General features: G+C 44.0%; 1 long non-coding RNA gene across 1 annotated transcript; it reads right to left on the minus strand.

Annotated features, from left to right (window-relative positions):
- Nucleotides 1-8,067: 8,067 nt before the first annotated feature.
- LOC120742140 lies at nucleotides 8,068-8,545 on the minus strand. The gene is made up of 2 exons (XR_005697784.1): nucleotides 8,314-8,545; nucleotides 8,068-8,234 (listed from the first exon to the last, which is right to left on the minus strand). It is a non-coding gene; the product is annotated as an uncharacterized LOC120742140 (long non-coding RNA).
- Nucleotides 8,546-11,136: the final 2,591 nt, after the last annotated feature.

Here is an 11,136-nt window from a genome sequence, read left to right on the forward strand (position 1 = left end):
AGAAGTTTACTGGATTTACAGAAAGTGTGCAATAATTGTTTAAACAAAATCAAGCAGGTGCATCAATTTGGGCACCACAAAAAAGAAATGAAATAAATATTTAGTGTATATCAATGTGTGTGTCTCCTATATGATATATGGGGTGCCTTTGTCTGGACGTGCTTCCCATCCAGAGCTGCACAGCACAGAGGAAAGTTCCAGCGCTCCTGGAATCCCTCTGTGATGGACCGCCAGTCTCCAGGTGAAGGCACAGCCATGAAGTCGTCCACTAGACAGTCCCAGATGGCCGTCGCTGCCTGGGGGGTGATCTGACACACCGACTCTGTAACTGAACGCTTGGTGCTGAAGGAGTCCGCGGTGACAAGGAACCTGGACAAAATTGTTCAAAATCAGTATTATGTGTACTGCAGTTACAAAATACATTATTCAAATTCCAAAATACTTTTGTGATGTCAGATTTAAATCACAAAACTTAAATCTTACATAAAACATTTTGTAATTATAAGGATAATTACAAAATGTATATTAGATAATATCTAAAACAGTTGTGTTTTATTTTAACTTTAACATATCATAATTTGATTGGTAGCAACTTTCACAACTACAGTGAGCCAATCACTCATAATTCCTAAACATGTCAATCAGGTAGGAATGAAGTAAGACATTAATAGAAATAAAGAGTTGTATGTTGACATGTAGCCCTTTCCTTGCTTAAATCATTAATATTTTTGAAAAATTAATCTGTGGTAAGACAGCTTATCAAGATAGAACCATGTAACTAGAGATGAACCAAACTGTTCACAGTTTTATCTAACTCTGTTTTAATAAAGGCTGGTGACCCCTGTTATAGAGTCTGACAGCTGCAGGGATTATATACAAATATTCAACTATCCCAGAATCAAACCAGGTCTAAATAAAAAGGAGTGAGTATCACTACAAAGGTTAACTCAGTGGTCCTAATGCTACAGTTTGATATCAGCAAACACCGCGCGCATACATTGATGTGACACCACAGCCATGCTATCATCGCAAACACTGATAACAGCATAAATCGAATTAAATCGGGGCTTGATGAGAGCTTCTGAGTATCACTAGAAATATTATAAATAGTCGTCTCTGTACCACAGTTTGCTTTCAGTAAACACCGACAGCATTCACTGTTAGCATAGCACATCCATGTTAGCAGTGTATAAATGGATGGTTTAGCATATTAGCACAGGTATCAATAAAGGACTACCGTATTAAATACTTTTACTAACCTCAGGCAGACGGACAGGCGCTCTGCAGGTGGGATTGAGCGCCTGTAATTGGTGTCTAGGCGGGCGATTCTGGGACCGACGCAGGACAGCAGGTCCTCAAACTGGCCAAGTGAATGACGGTGATAGCGCTGGAATCGGCCGTAATCCAGGCGCAGCTCCTGGAGCAAGTGGTGAAACTCACCAAACTGCTCACACATCTGGAGGACCTGATGGACCCAGGTACGGCAAGGACGTCCTTTACGCCGCTACTCTGCTCTCCACAGTAAATAGAGAAGGGAGACTCTCTCTTCAAGCGCTAGCTCGACACCTGCCATCTTGCAAAGATACCGGTCTGGCAAAACTTCCTCCCACATTTCCGGTTCACGCGCGTTAAAATATGATATTTTGGGGCGCGATGGATTTTTCTTGGACACGCGTAGAGGTGCGAATGTGCACGCGTCAAGTTAGGGGCGTTTGGGGCTTTTTTCTCGCGCCCATCGCGTTCGGTGTGAACACACCGTAATCCTCCTTTCAAGAAAAAAACTTCACAAACGTCTACTGCAACAGTTTAAGCACCCAAAGCCAGCGAAAATTCACTCTCACATTCACTTCCCTAACAACTACAAAGTTTTCACACATGAAAATAATCCAGTCAATCTACTATGCACGCCGTTTTCCCTCCTTATAACGAGAGACTCAACCAATCTTTAAAAGACTTTATATACACAACATCAAAATAAAGCACAGATCTCTGCCTTTTCCAGGTAGAGAAGGAAATACGACCCAACCAGAAAATCTCCCAGCAATCACACAAAGTTCTCAATTTTCGCCAATATATTTAGCAACACACTCCTATTTTACGGGAGTTTTACATGAGAGATCATTACACACTAGATCCCATTAGACCATACTCACATTAGGAAATCACAAACACAAGACTACGAGGTTTAGTTTATTTAATATACTGAAATCCTTTAACCACGCTTCTAAAACACACCTTCACCTAACCAAAAGTGAAGTGGAGAAATAGGGAGATGAAACCAAGCCCGCAGCTACACACACACACACACACACACCCCGCGCGTACTCACGAGTGTGCCCGCTACCGCACAGCACAGCACAGCCCAGCACCCTCCTTCTCCTAAGACGAAATACACACACAGTCCCCTCAGCTCCTCTCCTCTGACAGCGAGAGAAGAGAAAGGCATTTTCGTTTTTTCAGAATACTCAGAACACTCTGGACCCACACAGAAGAAATTCAACAACAAAAGACAGACAGTTTATACAGTTTACACTTTTATATTCACACACACACGGGTAATTTATATTCTATTTACACCCGGGCCCGCATAGACATAAGAAAACACCATATGCCAGAACAGCTTATCTTCTTTATCAATCAAATAAACCAAGCTGAAACCATTAAATAACTAACCAGCCAGTAACAGCGATCTGTGTCAGCTGATCCCTGCAACCGTCCACTTAAGTTTTAGAGAAAATAAACTAAGCCGAAACCATTAAATAACTAACAAGCGATCTGTGGCAGCGATCTGTGTCAGCTGATCGCTGCAACCGTGCCCTGAAGTTTTAAAGAAAATAAACAAAGCTGAAACCACTAAAGAACTAACCAACCAGTGCCAGCGATCTGTGTCAGCTGATCCCTGCAACCGTGCACTGAAGATTTACAGAAAATAATTTAAGCCGAAACCATTAAATAAATAACCAGCCTGTGCCAAGGATCTGTGTCAGCTGATCGCTGCAACCGTGCACTGAAGTTTTAGATAAAATAAACTAAGTTGAAACCATTAAATAACTACCCAGCCTGTGCAAGGGATCTGTGTCAGCCGATCCCTGCGACCGTGCACTGAAGTTTTACAGAAAAAAATAAGCTGAAACCATTAAATAAATAACAAGTCAGTGCCAGCGATCTGTGTCAGCTGATCCCAGCAACCGTGCACTGAAGTTTTAGAGAAAATAAACTAAGCTGAAACCATTAAATAACTAACCAGCCTGTGCCAGCGATCTGTGTCAGCTGATCCCTGCGACCGTGCACTGAAGTTTTGGATAAAATAAACTAAGCTGAAACCATTAAATAACTAACCAGCCTGTGCCAGCGATCTGTGTCAGCTGATCCCTGCGACCGTGCACTGAAGTTTTAGATAAACTAAGCTGAAACCATTAAATAACTAACAAGGGATCTGTGTCAGCTGATCCCTGGGACCGTGCACTGAAGTTTTACAGAAAAGAAACTAAGCTGAAACCATTAAATAACTAACCAGCCTGTGCCAGCTATCTGTGTCAGCTGATCGCTGCGACCGTGCACTTAAGTTTTAGAGAAAATAAACTAAGCTGAAAGTTAGTTTATTTGGTTCCCATGGTTATATGGTTTATATGGTTATATGGTTTATATGGTTTATATGGTTCCAATGCATTTGGAACAAAATGCATTGCATTGCATTTGCACCAATTCCGAACATTCTGGACATTCCGGACATTCCGGAACCTTGGTTCATTCCGGAATTCTGAACATTCCGGTACCCTTGGTGCATTCTGGAACTCTGAACAGTCCGGAATTCCGAACATTCTGGAACCTTGGTGCATTCCGGAACTCTGAACATTTCGGAATTCCAAACATTCCGGAACCTTTGTTCATTCCGGAACCTTGGTGCATTCCGGAACTCTGAACATTCCGGAATTCCAAACAATCCGGAATTCCGAACATTCCGGAACCTTGGGGCGGAATTCCGAACATTCCGGAACCTTGGTTCATTCCGGAACTCTGAACATTCCGGAACCTTGGTGCATTTCGGAACTCTGAACATTCCGGAATTCCGAACATTCCGGAACCTTGGTGCATTCCGGAACTCTGAACATTCCGGAACCTTGGTGCATTCCGGAACTCTGAACATTCTGGAACCTTGGTTCATTCCGGAACACTGAACATTCCGGAACCTTGGTTCATTCCGGAATTCCGAACATTCCGGAACCTTGGTGCATTCCGGAACTCTGAACATTCCGGAACCTTGGTGCATTCCGGAACTCTGAACATTCCGGAACCTTGGTTCATTCCGGAATTCCGAACATTCCGGAACCTTGGTGCATTCCGGAACTCTTAACATTCCGGAATTCCGAACATTCCGGAACCTTGGTGCATTCCGGAACTCTGAACATTCTAGAGGAAAACCGAGATAAAATAATCTGAACAGTAACAGTGATCTTGGATGATGATGGAGGCTTCAATGGATTATTCTGTTTCAATCAATAGGTTTGTATCTATGTCAATAATTTGATAAGTATAACAGGTTTGTTTAGGCCTGGCAATACAGCAAATACTCACAAACTTTTGTTTTTGAAGAATGTTTATCTTTTTTGGGATGAAGCTATCTGGCAAAATGATACAACCCTTTTAACATCATCTTTATGTCTATCATGTGGCTATGATACTGGATTTTGGTTCGATGCATATGCAGGTTACAGCTGGGGAATGGCAGTATGTTGTGGATTGATTTGGCATGTTCAACCACTGTTACACCAAACTCTCTCACTTATAACATGATAAAGGCCTCTTACTCAGTGTCATGGATTTTCTATACTTTTGGGGACACAGGGCCAAAGTCTGAGGCAATAAGTCAGATCAAAGAAAGCAATGATTCTAAAATGGGAGTTTACTTATGTCATTATATATATCCAGGAATACAGTGGGGCAAAAAAGTATTTAGTCAGCCACCGATTGTGCAAGTTCCCCCACCTAAAATGATGACAGAGGTCAGTAATTTGCACCAGAGGTACACTTCAACTGTGAGAGACAGAATGTGTAAAAAAAAATCCATGAATCCACATGGTAGGATTTGTAAAGAATTTATTCTTAAATCAGGGTGGAAAATAAGTATTTGGTCAATAACAAAAATACAATTCAATACTTTGTAACATAACCTTTGTTGGCAATAACAGAGGTCAAACGTTTACTATAGGTCTTTACCAGATTTGCACACAGTAGCTGTTATTTTGGCCCATTCCTCCATGCAGATCTTCTCGAGAGCCGTGATGTTTTGGGGCTGTCGCCGAGCAACACAGACTTTCAACTCCCGCCACAGATTTTCTATGGGGTTGAGGTCTGGAGACTGGCTAGGCCACTCCAGGACTTTCAAATGCTTCTTACGGAGCCACTCCTTTGTTGCCCGGGCGGTGTGTTTTGGATCATTGTCATGTTGGAAGACCCAGCCTCGTTTCATCTTCAAAGTTCTCACTGATGGAAGGAGGTTTTGGCTCAAAATCTCACGATACATGGCCCCATTCATTCTGTCCTTAACACGGATCAGTCGTCCTGTCCCCTTGGCAGAAAAACAGCCCCATAGCATGATGTTTCCACCCCCATGCTTCACAGTAGGTATGGTGTTCTTGGGATGCAACTCAGTATTCTTCTTCCTCCAAACACAACGAGTTGAGTTTATACCAAAAAGTTCTACTTTGGTTTCATCTGACCACATGACATTCTCCCAATCCTCTGCTGTATCATCCATGTGCTCTCTGGCAAACTTCAGACGGGCCTGGACATGCACTGGCTTCAGCAGCGGAACACGTCTGGCACTGCGGGATTTGATTCCCTGCCGTTGTAGTGTGTTACTGATGGTGACCTTTGTTACTTTGGTCCCAGCTCTCTGCAGGTCATTCACCAGGTCCCCCCGTGTGGTTCTGGGATCTTTGCTCACCGTTCTCATGATCATTTTGACCCCACGGGATGAGATCTTGCAGTGGAGCCCCAGATCGAGGGAGATTATCAGTGGTCTTGTATGTCTTCCATTTTCTGATGATTGCTCCCACAGTTGATTTTTTCACACCAAGCTGCTTGCCTATTGTAGATTCACTCTTCCCAGTCTGGTGCAGGTCTACAATACTTTTCCTGGTGTCCTTCGAAAGCTCTTTGGTCTTGGCCATGGCGGAGTTTGGAGTCTGACTGTTTGAGGCTGTGGACAGGTGTCTTTTATACAGATGATGAGTTCAAACAGGTGCCATTCATACAGGTAACGAGTGGAGGACAGAAAAGCTTCTTACAGAAGACGTTACAGGTCTGTGAGAGCCAGAGATTTTCCTTGTTTGAGGTGACCAAATACTTATTTTCCACCCTAATTTACGAATAAATTCTTTACAAATCCTACCATGTGAATTCATGGATTTTTTTTTCACATTCTGTCTCTCACAGTTGAAGTGTACCTCTGGTGCAAATTACTGACCTCTGTCATCATTTTAAGTGGGGGAACGTGCACAATCGGTGGCTGACTAAATACTTTTTTGCCCCACTGTATGTGCCTGAGGATAGTTGTCATGAAATCAATATTAAATCAAAGTATTCCTTAATTACCACAGCTGACACGAGTTCTCCATAGCTGCCCGCCTGCTCAGGATCTGTCTCCAAAAAGGACCAGAGAGCGCTAACATGTTATGTTCTAAACTGATGAAGAAAATGCACATTAAACATAGTATAAACTTACTGAGTGAAGCAATGTCAAGAGGATTCCTTTAGCTCCTATTGGGTTGGTTCCTTGATCAATGCAATACAGAATCATTAATCTGGTTTTATGTAATGTCCTCAAAACATGTCAAAATGAGGCTCACTAGTCTGTGTGGCCTCCACATGCCTGTGTGACCTCCCTACAACACCTGGGCATGCTCCTGATGAAGTGGCAGATGCTCTCCTGATGGATCTCCTCCCAGACTCCAGGACTAAAGCATCTGCCCACTCCTGGACATTTTGTGGTGCAGTTGGTGGATGGAGCGAGACATGATGTCCCAGATGTCCTCAATTGGATTCAGGTCTGGGGAATGGGCGGGCCAGTCCATAGCATCAATGCCTTCGTCTTGGAGGAACTGCTGACACACTCTAGCCACATGAGGTCTAGGATTGTCTTGCATTAGGAGGAACCCGGGGCCAACCGCACCAGCATATGGTCTCACAAGGGGTCTGAGGATCTCATCTCAGTACCTAATGGCAGTCAGGCTACCTCTGCCGAACACATGGAGGGCTGTGCAGCTCCCCAAAGAAATGCCACCCCACACCAAAACTAACCCACTGCCAAACTCATGCTGGAGGATGTTGCAGGCAGCAGAAGGTTCTCCACGGCGTCTCCAGACTCTGTCACAAGTGCTCAGTGTGAACCTGCTTTCATCTGTGAGGAGCACAGGGCGCCAGTGGCAAAGTTGCCAATCTTTGTGTTGTCTGGCAAATGCCAAACATCCGGCACGGTGTTGGGCTGTCCATCTCTACTGAATACAACAGCTTTATTGCTGGCACCAACAAAACAGAAACCAAACATGAAAACACTAACTGGACCAAACAGGCAGGATCTGAGGGTACGACGCCACACCGAGCATGGGAAAACACAGGGCTTAAATACACAGGGTAGTAATGAGGGAATGGGCAACAGAAGGGAGACACAGCTGGGGGAGATCAGGGCTAACGAGACGGGGGAGCTAAGCTGCACACACTAACATAAGACAAAGACTTTCACAATAAAACAGGAAACAAGAAGTACTAAACCAGATGCAGACATGACACTGAGAGACAGACTAGACACTGAACAGAAACTGTAATACACATGAGAACCCAAAACCAAAGAACTGATCCCTCACCAAGAATAACAGAAACAGATCTATAATGATAATAATAAACAAAGCACCAGAACATCAGAAAACAATCCATAATGCAAAAATAAACCAAAACATAATAAACTCAAAATACTGGGTCCAACGGACCCAGAACCGTGACAATTTGTCACGGTTGGCCAGCGTCAACCGTGGGGAAGTGAGGAAGGAGGAGCCAGGCACGGAGCTCTGAATGCAAGCAGTGCGTTTATTTACAGTGAATGGAAAATAACAATAAATCCGCAGTGCGTTCCCGACTCCCGTGAAATGTCCTCTTCCCAGTGCTAGTGTTCCTTGTCTCCGCTCCTCAGTGTCTGAGCACCCCGTGCTCGCTGCCCTCTCGTCTCCACGCTTCTCCTGGGGAGATAACAAACAGGCAGCCGTAAGACACATACAATGCGGCAGACTATCCGTACTGACTGGCCGAGAGACTAACGTGAAGTCACGCAATGATCCAGCGTCAGAGAGAGCGCCACCGCATTCTTAAGTAGCTCCTCCGACAAGGCTTGATCAGCTGTGTGATGGTCTTCAGGTGTGGCCAACCACCTGGCAGGGCCACACCTAGTGCTGGACGATATGACCCAAAATTCATATCTCGATATTTTTTAGCTGGATGGCGATATAAGATATATATCTCGATACTTTTTTTAAAGCCATAAAGTAAGAACAAAAAGAGAGTTCTTAGTCAAAGCTGTGTCCCAGATGTCACACAGGCACTTTTATTTACATACAGCATAGATGTACATGAAAAAAACTCGGTCCAACGAACCCAGAACGGACCGATCCGATATTACGTATCGGTCCGATACTGACCTAAATTACTGGATCGGATATCGGAGAAAAATAAAAAATGTAATCTGATCCATTAAATATCACGAAAGCACCTCACAAAACTTGCAACACGCCGTAACTCACCTCAGAACGTTAGCACGTCGGAGCAGTATGCATCACGTGATAGAGCGGCTGTGGCATGCGGGACCTGTCGGTGGTCTGGATAGCATTTGGAGCTTCGCTAGCAACCCGGCATTTCATCTCCGACAAAGTTACCCCCGAGAGAAGTAAAGCAAGTGTGTAAGTCCATCTCTGAATGTTTGTAAAGCATTCCTGCGTTAAGCTTAACAAGCGACTGCCTCTTCTTGCTGCTACTTCAATCATGAAACTGCTTAATGATCAGCTGATCGGCTTTTCTGTCGCGAGTCCGTGTCTCTGGTTTTCTTTTGGCCCACTTTGCACCAGAAAGAGGAAACCAGCGGCTGAACAACAGCAGCACGTTTAAGCTTGATCAGCTGTTGTTAGAATTTATTTAATATTACTTTCTACTCGAGGATCTTTTTCTACGTAGCTGACGGCTGGTAACTTTGCAGGGGCGGATCTAGCAAAGTTTAGCCAGGGGGGCCGATAGGGCATTAACAGGGAAAAGGGGGCACAAAGACATACTTTTCTTTCTTATTCTCATTTAAAATGTCTAGCTTTTAATAAATAATTATCTGACACCCAAAGTTTTAATTTGATGTAAAATGAATAGAAGTCAATTACTGTATATAGTAACTATTAAGTCTAATATACCCTAGTAAGCTATAGTACTTTTTCCTTTGGGAAGGTACCATCTGTGCAGTCTGCAATTTTGTTGAAGAAAGATGTTGAATCTATTTAATATTTCTTGAAAAATAATTGATTTCTGTGCATTTTATTTCACACTGCGTCAAATTAAGGTTGATTACGTCGATTAAGCATCATGAGGTGGAGCGTGAGGGGTGGTTCCCTATTTTTTATTTATTTATTTTTGTTGTTGCTGGGAGTTGGAACCCTATTAGTTAGGTTGCTTAATATTTATGCTAATTACTCTTTAAAATACCAGAATAGGGAGGATGGTGTAGGTTTAAGTTTATTAGATTGATCAGTATTTCGGAACTATGAAATTTTTTTTTTTTGTATACAGGTATAACAGAATAGCTTTAGTGTAGTTGTTGTTTTAAACTTGAGTATGAACTTATACAAAATGCAGCAAGATATTTAAAAAAAACAGTTTTGTTGATTAAAAAACACTATATCGGATTCATATCGGTATCGGCAGATATCCAAATTTATGATATCGTATCGGTATCGGACATAAAAAAAGTGGTATCGTGCCATCTCTAGTTTTCAGTTATATTTCCGTCTGAGAGTCCTGCACTTGGATCCACATGTCCATGGCGGCTGGGACACCACAAGGAATCACTACACGGGAGTTGACCTTGATCCCTCCCTCTCTTTTCAGCCCAGATGGAGCCATAGAAGAAGCTCAACCTGTGGCTTCCACGAGTACAGTTCAGGTGTCACCGCACCAGTCCAGCCAGGGAAATCCATCCCAGGTGGCCTGGACTTCAGAGGAAGATTCACCTTCACTGGAGTACCAGAGGCCGCCATTAAAGGCGACTCAAAAAACCAGTCAGAGGTCGAAGGTTGACAACCTTGAGAAAGAACAGTGGCAGGGCCATGTTGTTGGGAAAGTATCTGACAACCGGGAGGCCGTGATAAAGCTGGAAAGGGTCTTGAAAAGACTGGAGGACGAAGGCGTAACAACACCACGGACGCTAGCACAAACGCTTGAAGCATTGGAAAAGGACTTGGCGGCCTCAGTGTGTAAATCACGAAAATCTAGAGAAGTGGCAAACCTGGAAAGGGGAGCACTCGCCCCAAAGTTTCAGGGTTCCCCAGGAATGACGACGCTTCGTTCTGGGAGGGTTCTGGATGAACCAAGAGACAAAAGACCGTCGATCTTTGAAAAGAATCGGAAGCAGAATGTTGCATTGCAAACCGGAGAAGGGCAGTGTGACACAGAGGAGGAATTGCCCCTCACAATGCCTTTACTGACGGGTTCACGGGGCGAACCAGTCTACCACCCTTATAATATCAGAGATCTTGAGGCTCTGGTGAAGCAGCTGCCCCCGATCACAGAAGGAGAAGCGGCTTGGTTGAGAAAACTAGGCAGTCTTACAGAAGGAGAAGAGATGACCCTGGGAGATTTTCGTGCTATCGGTGGGAGGACCTTCAGAGGAGGAGGCCTCGCAGATGTGGAAGAGATAGCAAGAACTGTATGCCAACCAAACGATCTCCCCTACGCAAGGGTGCGAAATGCTCTCTCTGACGCAGTGCATGAGAAGTATCCGACCCATAATATTGGCACTACACCTAGGATTGTTTGGAGCCCGGAACATTCCCCTGGAGAGTTTATAGAGCACGCAAAAGAACAGTGGATTCTCCAAACTGGAGACCATCC

Source organism: Simochromis diagramma, unplaced genomic scaffold (genome assembly GCF_900408965.1).
Source record: "Simochromis diagramma unplaced genomic scaffold, fSimDia1.1 OVJJ01000373.1, whole genome shotgun sequence".
NCBI lineage: Eukaryota > Metazoa > Chordata > Actinopteri > Cichliformes > Cichlidae > Simochromis > Simochromis diagramma.